This window comes from Argiope bruennichi, chromosome 4, assembly GCF_947563725.1.
Source record: "Argiope bruennichi chromosome 4, qqArgBrue1.1, whole genome shotgun sequence".
In the NCBI taxonomy this organism is placed as follows: domain Eukaryota; kingdom Metazoa; phylum Arthropoda; class Arachnida; order Araneae; family Araneidae; genus Argiope; species Argiope bruennichi.
Window position 1 is genome coordinate 13,546,287 of NC_079154.1, and position 18,084 is coordinate 13,564,370.

The window sequence follows — 18,084 nt, forward strand, 5'->3', positions numbered from 1 at the left end:
CCTGTAATTTTGCTACCCGGCACGAATAGTGTCATCCTGGGAAAAACTGTTAAAACCCTTTGTAAGATCTGTCCTGTGCGTCAATGACCTGAGAGCTTGGCAGCCATTTGGCGACGAATTTGGCGAGTTTGGCGACTAAATGGATCATACTGGAAAGTTCGAGAAGTTTCACGATCCATCCAGTAGGAACCGAGATACACACAGATACGCCCTGATTGATCTGAAGATTCTAGCCCCGCCTCCTGGAACTATAAAAGACGGGCACTCTGAAGCTGCAGAGAAGTTGTGTGGATCGCCAGAAATGTTATGTGTATCGTCAGAAGTGGTGTGTGAGAGTAGTCGGAGTCGCCGACACGTAGAGAAACTGGAGGATTAGACAGCAAGAAAGCTGCTGAACTAGCAATTAAATGTGTTGCAATTAATTGACGGTATTTGTAATAGAAAAAAATTCGTAATAATATTGTATATTTTAATATAATAATATTATGTATGCCTGGATTGATTAATAATAAAAGATCAACGATAATTCATTTCACTTCTAACTACCTTTAGTCTTTAGTTATGATACCCGGGGGGCACTTCGAAAAGAGGATGAGATGCTTTCGGTATGGTGGTTGGATCTCGCCACCCTGGGGGTGGTTACACAAAAAAGGTGGGAGATCTGGTACCTCCCTTTGATCACGGGACGTATTTCCTTCGAGAATGGTTGCACCGTGGCCAATGATGGCCCTTAGGACTCAACCACAGTTCCCGCCAGTGTTGCTGTTGCGGCAGTCCGGTCATTCAGCTTTCTTTATCCGTGTGCCTTCGGAAGAATCGAAGAGTCAGTGATATGACTTAGTTTTTAGTTATATATTAAATACCTTCAGAGATTTGAATGTTTATTTATCATATTAATATTATTAATTTAATAATGGAAACCGCTTTTAATTTCATTATTCACCATGCACAAATTTTAATAAACCGAAAGTACTCATTGCTTCTGTTAATGTAATTCTGTTATTTGTAATTATTATTTTTGTATTCTTATTAAAGCCCAAAATACGCTAATTGATGTTTATAGATGGCACTGTATGTACTTTCTAAACTATACATTTAGAGAGTGAATGGTAATGTTAGCAGGTCTTACTTAGACGTGACTACTCTGTGCTAAACTGTTGTATCTTAATATAGATAATTCACCCATTTTTAGCAGTAGTGTTATGTTATGTTTTAAATATTATATGAATTTTGTCCATATTTTGTGAGCGTATATGTGTGTGCGATGTTGAATTAGAAAAACAAATAAGCAAAAGACAACTAAGAACTATACAATGGATAAAAGTTCGCATATCCAATTACAACTTCAAATTTTTACCAAATTTTGAAGCACAGCAGTGCGAAGATAATCTTTCAATTCTCAGTTATTTTGACGTATAAATAGAAAAGTACTTATTAATTAATAATAAAAGCGCCAAATCTAATCCAATGTAGCATCTATGAGCGGACTCGACCATGCTTCTAACTTACGAGAAGTAATCATGCATCTTTTTACGCTATTTATACAAAGTTTAAAGGAAGAAAATCGTATTTTCGCCAACGAATCGGCTATCTTTCAATTTTTATTGATAAGTACCAATAGAAAAAAAATTCAAAGCATCCACCCATCTAAAACATTTTTATATATAAATGCATTATATTCTATCCATAAAATAGATCACGAGAAACATCTAAAGTTTCACCTTATCCTACATTTTTCCAGTTAATTGAACGAAGGAAAATGGTTTAATTTACTTATAAATCATATTGTTATTTTTTTTTGCCCTCTAACTGCTTGATGAGATGACGATTCTATCTGGACATCTTCCACGGAGGGGGGGGGGTGTACTTTACAATAGGGATAAAATGCTTAAGGAATGGTGATTGTTTTTCGTGACCCTGGTAGGTACAGAAATGGTGTACAATGGATGACGGGATGTGCTCCTACGAGAGGAGTTGTACCATGGCTGATGATGGTGGCAGTTAGAGGCCGATGACTTTTAGGATTCAATCCCAGTCTCATCCAATGATGTAATGGCAAGCCATCATCATATTTTTCTTTTTCCTTCAGCCGGGCCAGAGTAGTCAACTATGATTTTCCGGTAGAAGGAATTGTTGGTCCAGTTTCGAAGTGCTACTATGACCAATTTGCTCATGTAAGACAATGACCTTTTACAATCATTTCCAGTAGCTCGAAATTGGTTTTAGAATCAAGAAATTACAATTTGAAACCCATCAGAGAAATTTTGCTTTTATCGTTGTTCATGAAGTCTTTTACAAGTGACTGGATGCTTGGCAAGAAATTGATTCTGATACATTTTGATGTTTAAATATTAATCAAAATATCTTGCGAATAGCATTAATGTGAATCTAATGCTATGCATAACAAAGGATGTAATTTTGTATTTCCTATCCATAAATCATTTTCTGAAAATCTTAAAATTAAATATATTTATGCTACAAATGCTTTTGGCGCAGTTTTAAAAATTTGCCTTCTTTCTGTGAATTGGAAACAAATGAACATTCGTTTGAATGAGAGCAAAATTAATCATTCAATTATTTTCAGTATTGCATCATTAGTAGAAGTAAAATGATTCCATCAACATATGCAAATGCAAAGCGTATTGCATATTTCATAAAAAAGTTTAAAATAGTCATGAAAGTCTTTCAAGCAAATTTTAACTAAGAATAAGTAATTTTTCTAATGATTTTCATATGTTTTCAAAAAATCAGTTGTTTATGAATAATGACAATTAAGCTAAGCCTACAAAAATAAGCAACCTGAAATTTATTGTTTACAATTCCATTTTAAATCATTTACTAATGGATGAATATTTTCTCTTTCTAAAAATACAATATCAAGAAAGAGACAACAATTTACGTTACATTCAATAAAATTAATTTTTATTTTTCTATCGATATTCAACGAAGTTCATGAGAAAACATTAAAAGAATTTTGTATTTTAATTTTTAAGATCTACATATAAAAAAAAGGTTTTCAGAAACTCCCAATTCCAATCATTAAATGTATATAAATATTCAAATATTTTAATATTGCTTCTGATATTATGAAATAGCTCGGAAAAATGAATTTATATGAAAAATAAAAGACTGAAGAGGAAAAACGGTTTTGTGAAATAATAGTTCTTCGGAAGAATAACATTGTTCGCTGTTTACTATATCAAAACAATAAATAGCTAGTAATTGACAAAATTTCTTACAATAGCCCGAAATGTAGCTTCAGAGAATATTTTAAGTATTCTTTTATTTTGCACTGAATATATAAAATTATATATTGTCATTAATTTTTTTTCCATGCGTATAGAAATTGCTAAATATTAGAAAGCCAAAAAAAAAAAAGAAAAAAAGCTTGGAAGCTGATTGAAGAAATTAGTATTCGAGTCTAAAGGAAAATAAGAAAAAGGAAAAAATAATAGTTTATTGGAGAAACACGACAAAATAGGTATAGAAATTTGGGCGCTTCCAGAAATAAATACGACCATATTTTTGTTTAATACTCCTTCTCATGAATATTATAAAATATTGCATATATTTTGTTAGGATGAAGATTAACATACAAAACTAGTAATTGACCTGAAAAGATGAATTATATGCAATAATTTGCAATATGTATAAATGAATATTAACTTGAAGGATTTGATTATCTTGAAATAGAACCATTCAAATTAGCACAGAGATTTGTAGCAATATTTAAAATCCTCAGCTCATTAGGTAGACAAATCATCTCTGATTTTGCTATTTTCAAATGAATTACAACACAGACAATATTTTTTTATGGTTTTCTATATTTCATTTTTCATATCAATATAAATATATTAAAATTCAGATTTACCGAGATGGTAGGGAAAAAATAAAATGTAAGTAATTTTTATTATAACTCTTTCATTTCTATTCCTTTTTAAAAATTTTATTTGCCGTTTTATGCTTTCTGTAAAAATTTGAAATTAAGTTTTGAAGCTACAAATGCATCTTAAATTACCCTTACCCTTACAAAACCCTTACAAATTTTTTGATGAGCAATGAGCGTTTCTGGGAAAAACTTTCCAGATAGAATAAATAAACAGAGATTATGAAAATAAATTTCATATACAGTGGCTCAAACAATTGAGAGTACACTTTACTTTTATTTGATAAACCTGACTTTCAATATAAATAACATATTACCAAGAAGGGCAAATATGTTTTTATTTTTATCCATAACAAATGGTTTAATTTAGAGTAAAAAAATCAATGAAAAACTTCTAAATTGAAAAATTTTAGAAGCATTTAAAATAAACATACTCAGAGTTTTGCCTCAAAAAATTGAGAGTACCAATGAAATTTTTCCACCATCTTGCATAGAAACAAAGTGTCACTTTTAAATTGCATATCTTTTGGCTCCTATAATGACCTCTAAACGTCATGGTACCGATCGAGCAATTTTTGTCAGTATCTGAAGATATTTTATCCTATTCTTCTTGCAACACTTGTTTTAAATAGATTTTGATTAAATTTTATGTTTTTGTGCCACTTTTTCGAGCATAGCCCACGAATATTTTATGGCATTGATGTACTGTGGTAGTGTGTGTAACTGCTGTTTACAATGAAAAATACACCATATTTTGACGTTACGTGCATTCTGTTTGGGTCGTTGTCCTGCTGGAGAAGGGAATTTCCTCGTAAACCGAAATTTATAACACTTTCCTTTAGATTGCAGCGTCCATATGGATTTTCCAACTTGCTGCAGAAACTTTTCAAATCATAGGCAAAGTGTAAGTGCTGAAACTGTGAGAAATGCCATTAGACAAGCCGGATATAAAAGTCGCATTGTTAGAATGAAACCGTTCATCAGCTTGAAATTAAGATAAAGCATTTATAGTTTGCAAAAACTCATTAATTGAAGACAAATTACTTTTCAAATAAATTTATATTTAGTAATGAAAGAAAACTCAGCATTTCTGGCAGTGGCAGCCATCGTACTGTATGGAGAAAGCCTAATACTGCTTTGGATCCAAAAAATTTACGTCCTACAGGTAAACATGGTGGTGACTAAGTCTTGAATTAAGGTTGCATGGCTTCATCCGAGGTAGGGAATTTAATTCTTATAGATGGCATATAAAAAATTATGTTTAGATGGGAATTTATGTTAAAGGAAAGTGTTATAAATTTCGGTTTACGCGAAGATTCTCTTTTCCAGTAGGTCAATGACCCCAAACATAATGCTCCTAACTTTAAAATGTGGTGTCTTTTTCATTGTAAACAGCAGTTACACACACTACCTCAGTACCCCGACATCAATGCCATCAAATATTCGTGGGCCATACTCGAAAAAGTGGCTCGAAAACACAAAATTAAAAGCAAAACCTATTTATAACAAGTGTTGCAAGAGGAATGGGATAAAATATCTTCAGATACCGCCAAAAACTGGCCGAATCGGTACCATGACGTTTAATGGCCATTATAAGATCCGAAAGACATGCACCTTAACAGTGACACTTTGTTTCTATGCGAGATATTGAAAAAATTTCATTGATGTACTCTTAATTTTTTGAGGCAAAATTTGAGTATGTTTATTTCAAATGCTTCTGAAATTTTTCAATTTAGAAGTTTTTCATTGATTTTTCTTTATTTTTACTCTAAATTAAACCATTTGTTATGGGTAAAAATAAAACATGTTTGCTCTTCTCGGTCATGTGTTATTTATATTAAAAGTCGGATTTATTAAATAAAAGTTAGGTATACTCTCAATTTTTTGAGCAACTGTATATTGAAAACGATTTTGATCGAAAAATTGAACTATTATTATGATACTTTGAATTTTTTAAAGGCAGAATTATTTAGCAGTTGCTTTAATTTAAGAAATTTATTTTTGTGTCCTTATAGTCAGTAACATTTTTAACTAACAGAATGGCGAGAATGTGATCCTATGCGCTTAAAATGTTGTTATTATTCTAATACATAATTAATATGAATTAATAATGATCTAAGTAGTAAATAGTTTTATTTAAAACAAACTAGCTAGCTTTATTTAAAACAAACTTTTATTTAAACTATGTTTGTAACATAAAACTATGTTAGTAGAAAGAAATTGTGTCCACTTGCAAATGCGATTTCTCTTATTTTTCTGCATACAGCTCAATTTGTATTATCATGTTTATTTATAAATTTTATTAAAACATCTCTATAAATATTAGTAAGTATAAAAATAATATTTAAAGATGGATTTCAATTACAATTTTATGCTTGAAATGTCTTAGAAATGCGTTTGAAAAAACAATCATTTGGAATCAACTTTTTATTTAAGTATATTTGTTGAAGAATAAATGATAAATCCTCAGATGCATATGTAAAAAATTTGTCATGGAATATTTTTTTTCTAAAAAAAAAAAAGACCGTATTTAGCAATAAAAATAGAGTTTAGAGATTTACATTTAGACCTGAATTTAGTATAATGTTTTAAATATTGATATTTCTTATATTTTCATAAATTAAGGGAATTTTATAAATTAACAAATTTTATTGTCAAGATGATTAATAAAAATAATTCAAATATAGAAGAAATAAATTCTTATTTCTAAAACTTTTTCAAAATTTTTGGAAATCATTTTTATGAGCACCTATTTTCCCTGAAAAGAATTCAAAATTCTTTGAAAAACTCTTATAGTTTTTTTTTTAAACTTACTTTAGAAAATATTTAGTTTGGAAAATGAAACGAAATACAAGATATTTTTGATTCTCCCTTTTTGCAAACAGATAAGCAAAACTCTAGCTATTTTTTAAGCTTGTTTTGAATTGTTGTAGTTGCTTTTTGGAATGTAAATATAATATTTTTGAGTAAAATTGAAATTCAATACATGAAAGGAATTTTGAATAGGAAGAAAAGAAATGTCTGCTTGGCATTTCTATCTGGAAAGAAGCAGATTTTTTCTGTGATGGGCAGTGAAAAAAATATTTTTCATTAATTGTAAGGACAAAAAAAAAAGTCTAAAAAATGAGTAATTTCTAATATCAAATATATACTTAAAATCTATATTTAATATTTCATTCAGGAAACTTTCCCATAACTGTTTTAATCATATTATCAATACATCTGAAAATGAGCTGTAAAATAAATATTAATTTCAGTATTTTCCACAACTGTTATAGGATATTGAAATTAAGGATATAATGTTGTTTTTGTAAATATTAACTAAGTGAAGAGGTAATAGAAACTTTCATGAGGATTTATTTAATACTCATCATCAAAAATACACAAATTATGTGACAAAAAAATTCAATATAATATAAAGAAAGAAAATTTAAAAGAAGAATTTGAACTTTGGACATAATAGTTTTAAACAGGCCTTTGCCATAGTTCTGAAATTATTTAATCAGATATTTTTTCTAATTCCTTCCTTGTAGTTTTTAATTTATTTGAATCTATACATCAACAACACACAAATTTAGCAACCTCAAGTTTCTTATTTAATATTAGTGTGAAAAAAATATAATGAAGAATTTAAATAACATTCTTCAGATACTTGCCAGTATTCTGAAAAAAATTAAGGAGTTATTATTTCTAATTACTATCATTAGACACAGAACAATATTAGGTTTACGTATATCTATGAATGCATGCTGAATATTGAAATAAGTAAGACAAATTTATATTTTTCCCAAATTGGTTCGCGTAGTAAAAAAAGATTAATAGTTTAAAAGTAAAATCAAGAATATGTATCTACAACAGAATAGGCGTGCTGGAGTGCTTACAACAACTATCTCTTCTCCCCTCCTTTCAATTCTTCATTTTAGATATTAATTCTACTTTGTAAAACAATTTTTTTTACCGAAAATCAGAAATATTTTTTCTTGTTTTATTTGCCTGGCTATTTATTTGAAGGAGTGGCTTCAATTAATCAATTGAATGCAAAGTGGGTTTGCGCAATGTTGAAAGCTTAGAACATCTGATAGGTCATTTGCGTTTCTTGAAATAAATACTATCTGTGATGTCATTTTTCTGTATTGAAGCAATTGCCTTATAAAAGTTAAATGTGTTGGGTGTTCATAAAAGAACTCGATAAAAAATATATCGAGTAAATGATATGAGTTTGATAAAATCAGTTAATTTGAAAGAAATCAATATCTCATCAAATTTTATTCACACCAGTTTCAATTTGTTTTTTCAACACTAGATTGCGTTTTACTTCATTGACCTTGAAGTAACGTAGGAAAGGCTCATTCCATAGTGCAGCGCGATGGCGACGACACAACAAAAGGCTCAGTATGTTATCTGGCTTACAGAAACTGAATCTGTTACCACTACACAGCGAAAATTTCGGCGAGAGTATGGTGGTAATGCGACTACGGACAAAACCATTCGATAATGGCTACTTGCGTTTAAAGAAACGGGAAGTGTGTTAAAACAAAAGGCCAAAAGTGTCTAAAGAGAATGTCAATAACACCCGTACTTCATATCAACGAAATCCGAAAAAATCGTTGAAACGATGCAGTCTTCAGTTGGGCGTACCTAAATCAAATGTTCATAGGGTGGTTCACAAAAGGCGCCTTCAACGGCGTACACGGTACAACTTATACACGAAATCAAACCAACAGACAAAAACAAGTGACTAGAGTTTTCTGTTACTGTACTAGACATCATAGATAGTAATAAGGATTTTTAAAAAATATATATATAACTTTTACTGATGGGCCCACTTTTACATAAGCGGTATTACGAACCAACATGATAGTAGAATTTGGGGTTCATTGTTGACTCATGAATTCATGGAAAATCAACGTAACTCACCGATATTGAATGTTTGATGAAACATGTATAACCAAGTCGTAGGTCTCTATGTTTTTGTGGGAAATTCCTTAAGTGGTGATGTATACTGTGAAATTTTAGAGTAATATGTTTTCCCCCAGTTGTTTGTTATTGAGGCGGAGCAGGTCCCTGTCTACTTTCAGCAAGATGGAGCACCACTTCATTTCTGTTTGTGTGTACTGGAAGCATTAGACACTCGATTCGACAACAAGTGGATTGGAAAGGTAGGACCTATTCCTTGGCTTCCATGGAGCCCGGATCTGACTCCATTTGATTTTTTTCTTCAGGGGACATATCAAGAATCTTGTTTAGGCTTAGAAAATTCAGACTATAAAAAATCACATGTAAAGGATAATCACTTGTGTGGCAAACATCACTCCAGACATGTTAGCCAGAACATGGAAAGAGGTTGAATACCGTTTGAATGTGTGCAGGAGTTCATTTATGGACAGCCCGTATGACCCCCGAGACTCTATTAACCGTCAACGGAATCAGATTACATTAAGTAAAATGAAAATGTTTCTCCCAAATTAAAAGTTATAACTCAAGCATTTAAACAAACATTGTTCAATACAAAAGGAAGAACAGAACGTGGTAAAATGAAACTCTTATCAAATGATATTTATGAATTTTTTAGGCTTGTATTACTTTAGAAAAAGTTATGTTGAAAACAATAATGATGTATAGATTACGAAAAATAAGGGATCTAATTCTCGCAAAATTCATGTGTCATTTAATTCTTACAACTTTATAAATAGAGATAATAGAATGGTAAGAATTGAATTTAAGAATGGAAAATTATAACGGGGGCACAGCAGTAATTCCCCCCCCACCAAAAAAATTGGATAATCTACTTCTTTGTGTGAAATCTAAATAGTGTTTTTTTTGTTTATATTTTTTTTTATCGATTTTCGAAAAAATAATAAGTAGTTGCATTGTTCAGGGAAGTCCTTCATAGAATAACATGGTCCCAAGAAAAATGAGTAGCGTATGCTATAGAAATCAATACTAATTTCCTTGTGCTGACCCCCTTTTATATAAAGAATTAGTATTGAATTCAAGATTTAATTTGAAATTGTCCACTTGATAGGTATTATGTGTGTTGAAATAACAAGAACTGAAATTATGAAATTAATGACAACTTAAAATTAGGTTTGAGTAATCCTTTTGACATAAAAATAATATTACAACACTCCAACTATAATCTTAAGCTTATTTAAATAGGGGCATGAATAGGGCATAAAAGAAAAATAATCTTCTATTTCTAAAAAATAATCTGAGGATAATGAATTTTATTAGTTCTTGCCAGCCTAACAGCATCAAAAATGTAATCGTTTAAAATAAAAATTTAAAGAATATTCATCAGTATCGGTTATATCAGGTTGGACTACCCTACGATGTTAGAAAATTTGACAAAAATATCTTGGTAACAAAAACATTGAAGACTCAGAATTACATAAATGCACATTATAAAAACAATTAGTTAAAAAAATAAACAACCAATAAAAAACAGAAAACGAGCAAACTAAAAGATGAGAATAAATGCTATTTACAAAATTAAAATATACAGAAAGGGAAGAAAGAAAGAAAGAAAAAAAGTATAAAGGGAATAAAATATTTGCTAAAAAAAGTCTCAATTGAATCTTCAATCGCTTAAAGTACAACGTTTAATTTTCCATAAGTAATTATGGTAAACTGAGGTTTAATCTTTCCTCAACGTTTAATTTTCCATAAATAAGTTTTATGAGAAATAAAAAAAGGGTTTTATACACACACACACACACACACACACACACACACACACACACACACACACACACACACACACACACACACACACACACACACACACACACACACTGATTTCAATGATCATGTATATATATATATATAGATGATCATTGAAAACAAAAATTGACAATATATAATTTTTTTCTTAAAATGTGAAGTACTAATAATTATTCTAATTAATTCTAATGATTAATATCACTAAATAAATATTCTGTTTTGGCTTCCTAGAAGGCAATATTAAAATTTTCCTCATTATTAAATTTGAAATAATAACATAAACTGAATAAATTACTTTCAATTATAATGAAATATAATTGATTGCATAGCTTTTTGCAATACATTGGAATAAATTCCAGATCATTTGAAAATTTCTTAAACATACCTATTACATATTGGAAATATTATAAAAAAAATTAAAAAGAAGACACATCAAATTTTAGTAGTTTGCAGTTTCCTTTGAAAGGTTTACCTTGTGTTATTTGGCCATTCTATCAACGTAATTACACCAGTTAATAATAATTGCTTATCTACTTCGAATTGGGAGCATTAAAGTGCTTTCAGAACATTTCTAAGAAGCAGAAAAAATTTTGATGCCGATCAAAAGATTTTTATCTAGAATTCTTCGTCAAATGATAGTTATACATAAAATCGATTTCAATTTTCTCTGTGAAGGATTCAATTACAGCAAATGATGAAATAACTAATCAAAATAAATATTAGAAATTAGGTACAATGCATTAAAATGACAAACTGTGTTATCAATAAATAATTCATTTATAGCTAAATTAAACATTCTTAATACGTATATGACAAGACAAGCATTACGTGACATTTCGTTTTAGGTTTTTAACGACAGTTTTCTCGTTAGCATCATGATCATTTCGAAGTCTAAAATTAGCAATAATATGGAATACGATATAATTTGAATCAATATTTGTTGTGGCATTGTTGCATTCAGTTTGTTATTAATGGATCGCCTTACTAGAATTGAAAGATAAAAACCTTCATCCCCTTTTCTATAAATAATGAAATTAAGTAGCGTTAATTGTTTGCTGAAATAATAAGCACTCCTATTCATGCATAATTGAATTGCTCCTAAACATTTGGCAAATGTATGTATGCTTATTATGTGTTGAAAATTGAGTTTAGTCTAATCCAATTAATCATGCAGGTATTTTTATGATTTCCATTTTGTTGTTTAGAGGTAATCAAATTATTTCCAGAGCTCTTTTGTTCAAACTTGCCTTTACTAATGCATCCTACCTCAAAAGACTGTAACAGAAAATGCACACAGAAGTTACTATAAAAGTAGCAGAAATTTAAAAAAGGGATTTTTTTCCTCCATTTTTTTTAATATTGTAATTGAACAGTTAAGAAATATTTGGTGTGAAGTAGATTTATTTTTTAATAATTATTTGCTTAAACTTTAAATTGCATTCCACTTTTGCAGCATTTACTTTATTTATAAAATAAATGAGATAAATATGTGGATAGAATGCTATTTTGACTTTTATCAAAAGAAAATATATTTTACAAAATCTTATTTTTTCGGAGAAAATATTTAGATAGGAATCACATGCTGATTACTTATGAATATTTTCAATTTACCTATGTATAAATATGTTATTTAAAAAAAAATCATGAATGCACATAGTTTAATGTTAGCTATTTGTGTGAGTAGGCGAAAAATCGGACTTTTTCCAGGACAGACACCTATATAGGCAAATTTAAAAAGCAAAAATAATAAATATAAGACATAATTAAAAAAATTTGCAAAAAGCGCTATTAGAACTGAGGACCAGTAACACATGCATCATTCATGTTGTTCTGAATGTTCCGCGTCGATGCCGAAATTGAATATATTTATTCTAATAGTTACTTCTAAAATGTTCGTGCGTAAAATCGCGTTTTTTTTCCTTTATAGGAAAGACAATTAAATAGATAAACTTAAAAAGAAAAACTTGACCTAAATATAAAATTTGATCCAATCGTTAAAGCCGTTTCTGAGATACGTTTAATAAATTTATATATATATATATATATATATATATATATATATATATATATATATATATATATATATATATATATATATATATATATATATATATATATACAAGAAATGCTCGTTGAAAGTGCTAAGATATTTTTACTCCATCATTCAAAAATCATAATTTATAACTTTTATTTGTAGAATTAGTAAATAAGGAATAATAGCTAATATCTAAAGAAAATTCGCAAAAATTAGCAATGCATTTAAAAAATAATTCCAAAATCATAAATAAAGAAATGGCCAATTTGCAAGATCAAGACTTCTCAGATCACAATATTAAGTCAGAAATTTATCAAATAAACACACAGCTGTAATAACTCATCAAATCGTTAAATTTCAAGAGAAAATAAATTATAAAATAGCTCTTAAATTATAAAAAAATTACACGTTTTAATAATTATTTTATATTTATACGAGGAAAAGTCAAAACGTAAAGGGACCTTTGCAATTTCTCATTCCAGGGTTTGGTAACACTGCAGTATCCATAGAGGAATTAGTCGGCAACACTTCTATGCAACGTGTCACTCTTATTCTCACGTTAGTTGTTTAAGTGTGGCAGATTGTTAAATATGGCAGCTCCATTGCCGCCAAGGAGGAAATGAGGGCAGTGATTCGCTTTTTGTTAGTAGGAGGTGTTAAACTTGTGTAAATTATTCGTCGAATACAAGCTCAATATGGTGACAGCTGTTTATCGCGAAGCAAGATCTACGAACAGATAGAGCGCTTCAAAAAGAGAAGAACTTCTTTAGACGAACACTATGCTGGGACATAGAAGATGTAGTGCCCATCCATTTCACCTCAAGAGGTTAAACTGTGAATAATGAGAATTATTGTGATGTGCTGCCAACTAAATTGAAACCTGCAATCAGATCCAAACGTCGTGGGAAAATTGTGAAACAGAATCATCCAGCAGCAAGCTGATGCTCGGCCACATTCTGCCCAACGGCCAACCGAAATAATACAGGAGTTAGGATTCGAAATGCTATAAAACCCGCTTACAGTTTCTAGACCTGGCTCCAAGTGATTTTCATATGTTTTAATCATTGAAGAAAGCTCTAAGGAGAAGAAAATTTCCAACCAATGAAGAAGTTCATTGATGAGATGCAAAATTGGTGACAGATGCAACCGAAAAACTCTTTTCAATCAAAAACTTGTGAAACGATAAGGATAGTAAGTTGAGGCCCAGGGTACTTATGTAGACAAATAATGTATGTTTCAGTTTTCTATCATTAGAATAAATGCTCCTTTTCTCAAATGTCCTTTTACTCTTTGATTTTCCTCGCAGCTTACTTGTGGTACAATACAATATTTTTAAATGACAAAATATATATTTTTTCTATTTTCTATTTTTGCTCTCAATATTTTTCTAGTAAAATCATAAATATCTAGAAAGTAAAATCCAAAACCAAAGAAATTATATACATACGCTCATAAATGTTGAAATTTAAGAACCGAGTTTCAGATCGGAATTAAAAGTTTTCTCTTTAATTTTCTTTAAAAGGCATCTATTTTTATATGTCTAAAGACATTTAATTTCAACTTTTCCAGTTTTATCTCGAAGCGAAGATACAGACTTCTCTTTATCTTCAAATCACATTTAATGAGGGCAGCTCTTTATTTTGTTTACTTCTCCATGGAAGATTTTCAGAAACCGAATACTCCATTTAGTAAATTACAGCCCTTCCGAGAAAGGATTTCTTTGAAGGCGGAGACAAATCATTAAAACAAGAGATAGAATCAAAAGTAAATCTTTCAGAAAGAGCCGCGAACCTCGAAGGAGTATTTGAGTGCTCCCCTTTTCCGAGATAATTTCTAAAGATTGCCAGTTTGCGATCACTGATAAAAAGGATTTGACTTTTTTTTATAGGTGAAAAATGGGTAGAAAATAAATCAATAATTTTGTAGCTTAAGTGTAAATGATTAAATAAAAATGAATAATCACTTATTTCCATTAATCGATTAGAACAAAACAAAACTGATTAAAGGTCAGAATAACAAAACTGATTTCTTTATTAAATGGTAAATAATTTAACTTCTTTATTATTCAAAGCAATTACATTTATTGCTTTTTTGTATATTTTTATTTAGCTTGATATGCTTCATATTTGTCTAGATGTTTTTCTGTGATGGCTATGCAGTCACTTCCTGGTTAGTTCATGTTTTGAAAGTGTATACACTTATTATCTTTTGGATAACAATTCATTATTTTAATGTTTGTAAAACTTAATCATACTCGGTAAACTTAATTATAAAATCAATTAATTTAATTAAATATGAAATTCCTGTTTGTGGCGCACCCTGATTCATAAATTCTATGATAATTATGATTACGAATAAGTGCATAAAATAAAAGTATAATTTTATTTAATATTTACACTATGGCTTGAAGCATAAAAAATTATCAATAAAACTTTTGTTTTAATTTCACATTTTTAAAATCAATATTATTTTGGATAATTTCATGAGAGAACCAATCTCCCCTAAATGGTGTATCAATGCTTCCCTGATATAAGACAGATTGATACAAATCTGCTTGGAGGAGAAGAATGAGAAAATATTTCATTAAATTATTTACGATTAAAAATATTATAAAAATAATCATAAAAATATTATATTTAATAAAATCCTTTTCTGTCTTTTAAAAAAATATCAATGCACCCAAATTCCACTTACATTTTTTTTTCAAAAAGTAAAGTTTCATCAGACATTTAGGCCAAAGTTCTGTTGCAGTCTGCTAAACTACAAATGAGGGATAACCCACAAGATGGAAAGATCACTGTTAAGGATGGCATCGATACAAGATTTCCATCGTGGATTCCAATAGTCTTTAAGAAAATCGATATGTCTGTTGTATTAAAAGTGATTTGAGACATGTGACTTTTGACTTCGTTATCAAGTTAGTTTCGTATACTTTAAAGAGATCACGATTGCCCCCATGTCTTGATGGTGGGGGCATTGATCATACAATGAATAATATAATCGTATCCATGGTAAAAAAAAACATCTGTAATGGCAGGTAAATTACTTCAGACTGTGGGTGAACTTATTTACAGCACATATTCTTCATTTTTCTGCCTTTCGTCTGTTTTTTCCAGCCTTACTATTGTAGTGAAGGCTTATACGCCAGATAACAGCTACGAGACATGAGTATCTTTTGTCTTATGATCTTGTTTCTCGGCTGCGAACCACAAGGTCCCAGGTTCTATCCTCGCTCATAACAATTCGCTACACTATTCTGTTCAGAGGTAATAGGATGAAAATAATGTGGAAGAAACTATATATGGTTATCATTACAGAGAATATTGTCACTGAATACGGTACTTCGACCTTCAACATGACTCTGCAGTTATGTTTAAATAATGTTTAAGATATACAAGGTGATTCAAATTAAAATATCCCTGTTTGGAACACCCTGGACAGGGAACCAGCCGAATTAACACGTTCATATTTGGAGGATGTTCCTTTTAGGCTACGGGAAATTGATTGTTGCAATAAAAATATAATTAAAAATAGGCCACTGAGTGAAATGTAGCGATGCGATCGGTTTAAGGTAATAAATATGAAACATGACGCCATCAATAAAAGACTGAATACGAGACATCATTATTGCATTATTAATGCTCAAATTTCTCTAGCTAGATGTAAATTCGGATATTTGACATTGCGAGAGGCACTGGGTAGAAAAATTTGTATAATAGGCGAACGTTCATAACAGATAAAAAGCTGGGCGTACAGATTCCAGATATTCTTAGGCCATGACGATTGTTTTTTCGTTGCCAAAGCGCGCTTTGCTACTAAAGTTATATTTTACAAAACAGCAATAACGCTGCCAAAGCGCTTCGTTTATACCAGTGGTTCTTAACCTTTTTAAGCCGCTACCCAAATTTGAGAAATATGTTCATGTCGCGACCCAAAAAAAAGTCACAATTTTTTCATTGCTTTATTTTAGATCGTATTTTTAAAAAATCTTCAATCCTACGATGATGATTTTTTTTTAACTTACAAATTTTTTATTTATTTTTTTAATAATAAAGATAAACAAAAGTACTTTTCGATCCAAGGAAAATTTAATTAATAATCAATGTTTTTAATAATTTTTATTGACCAAATTAAAATATATTTATAACTTTTTGAAAATAACTGATATTTTAACTTATTCCTAAAAAAAAAGAAATGTCAATACATATGTTAAGTCTTTTAAATTTTAAATGCAAGTCATACAGTTTTAATGAGAACCTTGTGCTTTGAATACATTTTGAAAGATCTTCAAACCTCGGTTGAATGCTTGTCAAGGAGCACCTTATATCTATTTCAGGATTTAACTTGTTCCGGTAATTGTTTTTGATTACACACAGAGCCGAAAAACCAGCCTCACACATATATGTTGTTGCAAAGGGCAATAATACTTATAGGGCTGTTTCACCCCAACTTGGCAGTATTGTAAAAGGCAGAAAATGTGACGCTCCGCGCTGGAAAAGAGTTCCCCATCCATTCTGACTTTAAAACAACTAAAATGCGCTGACATTTATCAAATTATATCATAAATTACAGATATCGTTTTTTTTTTATCAGCATGTATTTAAAATTATTCTCAAGTTAGAAGTGCTTACCTGTTAAATATTTTGTAAATAAAGCGAACGAATAAAACCAAAAGATTAACATAATGAAATATTTGGCGCTCTTCTCTTGTACGCCCTCGCCAGCTTTGCTCCATTTAGTTCTCACCGTTATTATCATCACACGTACTTTTTTTGCTCTCGCTTTTTAATCAGCTGATATTTTTTGATCTTGTTAATAACATTCATTTTCGATTGTTGATATTTATTCAAGTCGTCATTTCTAAAATGTCTGAAATTTGGTGTATTACTAACTTTTATGGTTCGACTCAGAGCGACCCAAGAAATATGCTTCGCGACCCATTTTTGGGTCGCGACCCATAGGTTAAGAACCGCTGGTTTATACCGAGGGCATAAATATTTGCGTACGCGCTTGCCTTCTCACCTTGCACCTTGTCTCAACACCTTGCGCTCTGCAATAAATGAAGAAACGTTTCGAGGAAATAGGCAGCCGTGGAAGTAAAATACAGGTACTGCAGGTGATTGAAAAAGTCGCGACCTCTGTCATAGAGTAAGCCAATTTGAACACAGCAGGGACATCTACAGCTCGAGCCATATCAAGGCAATCGGAGTTGCCCTACACTACAGTTTGGAGGTATATGCTGATAACACTGGAACCATATCCGTATAAGATCCATCGCTTGCAAGAATTAACTACCCGATAACGATGTGTGTGAATCATTCACTCTAACTTTCTTGGCACAGATAAGCGTTTACAGCCATGGAACACACTATGGACAGATGAGACTCACTTTCACATATACGGAATGGTGAAAACCAAAAATTGCCGTATAACGATGAAA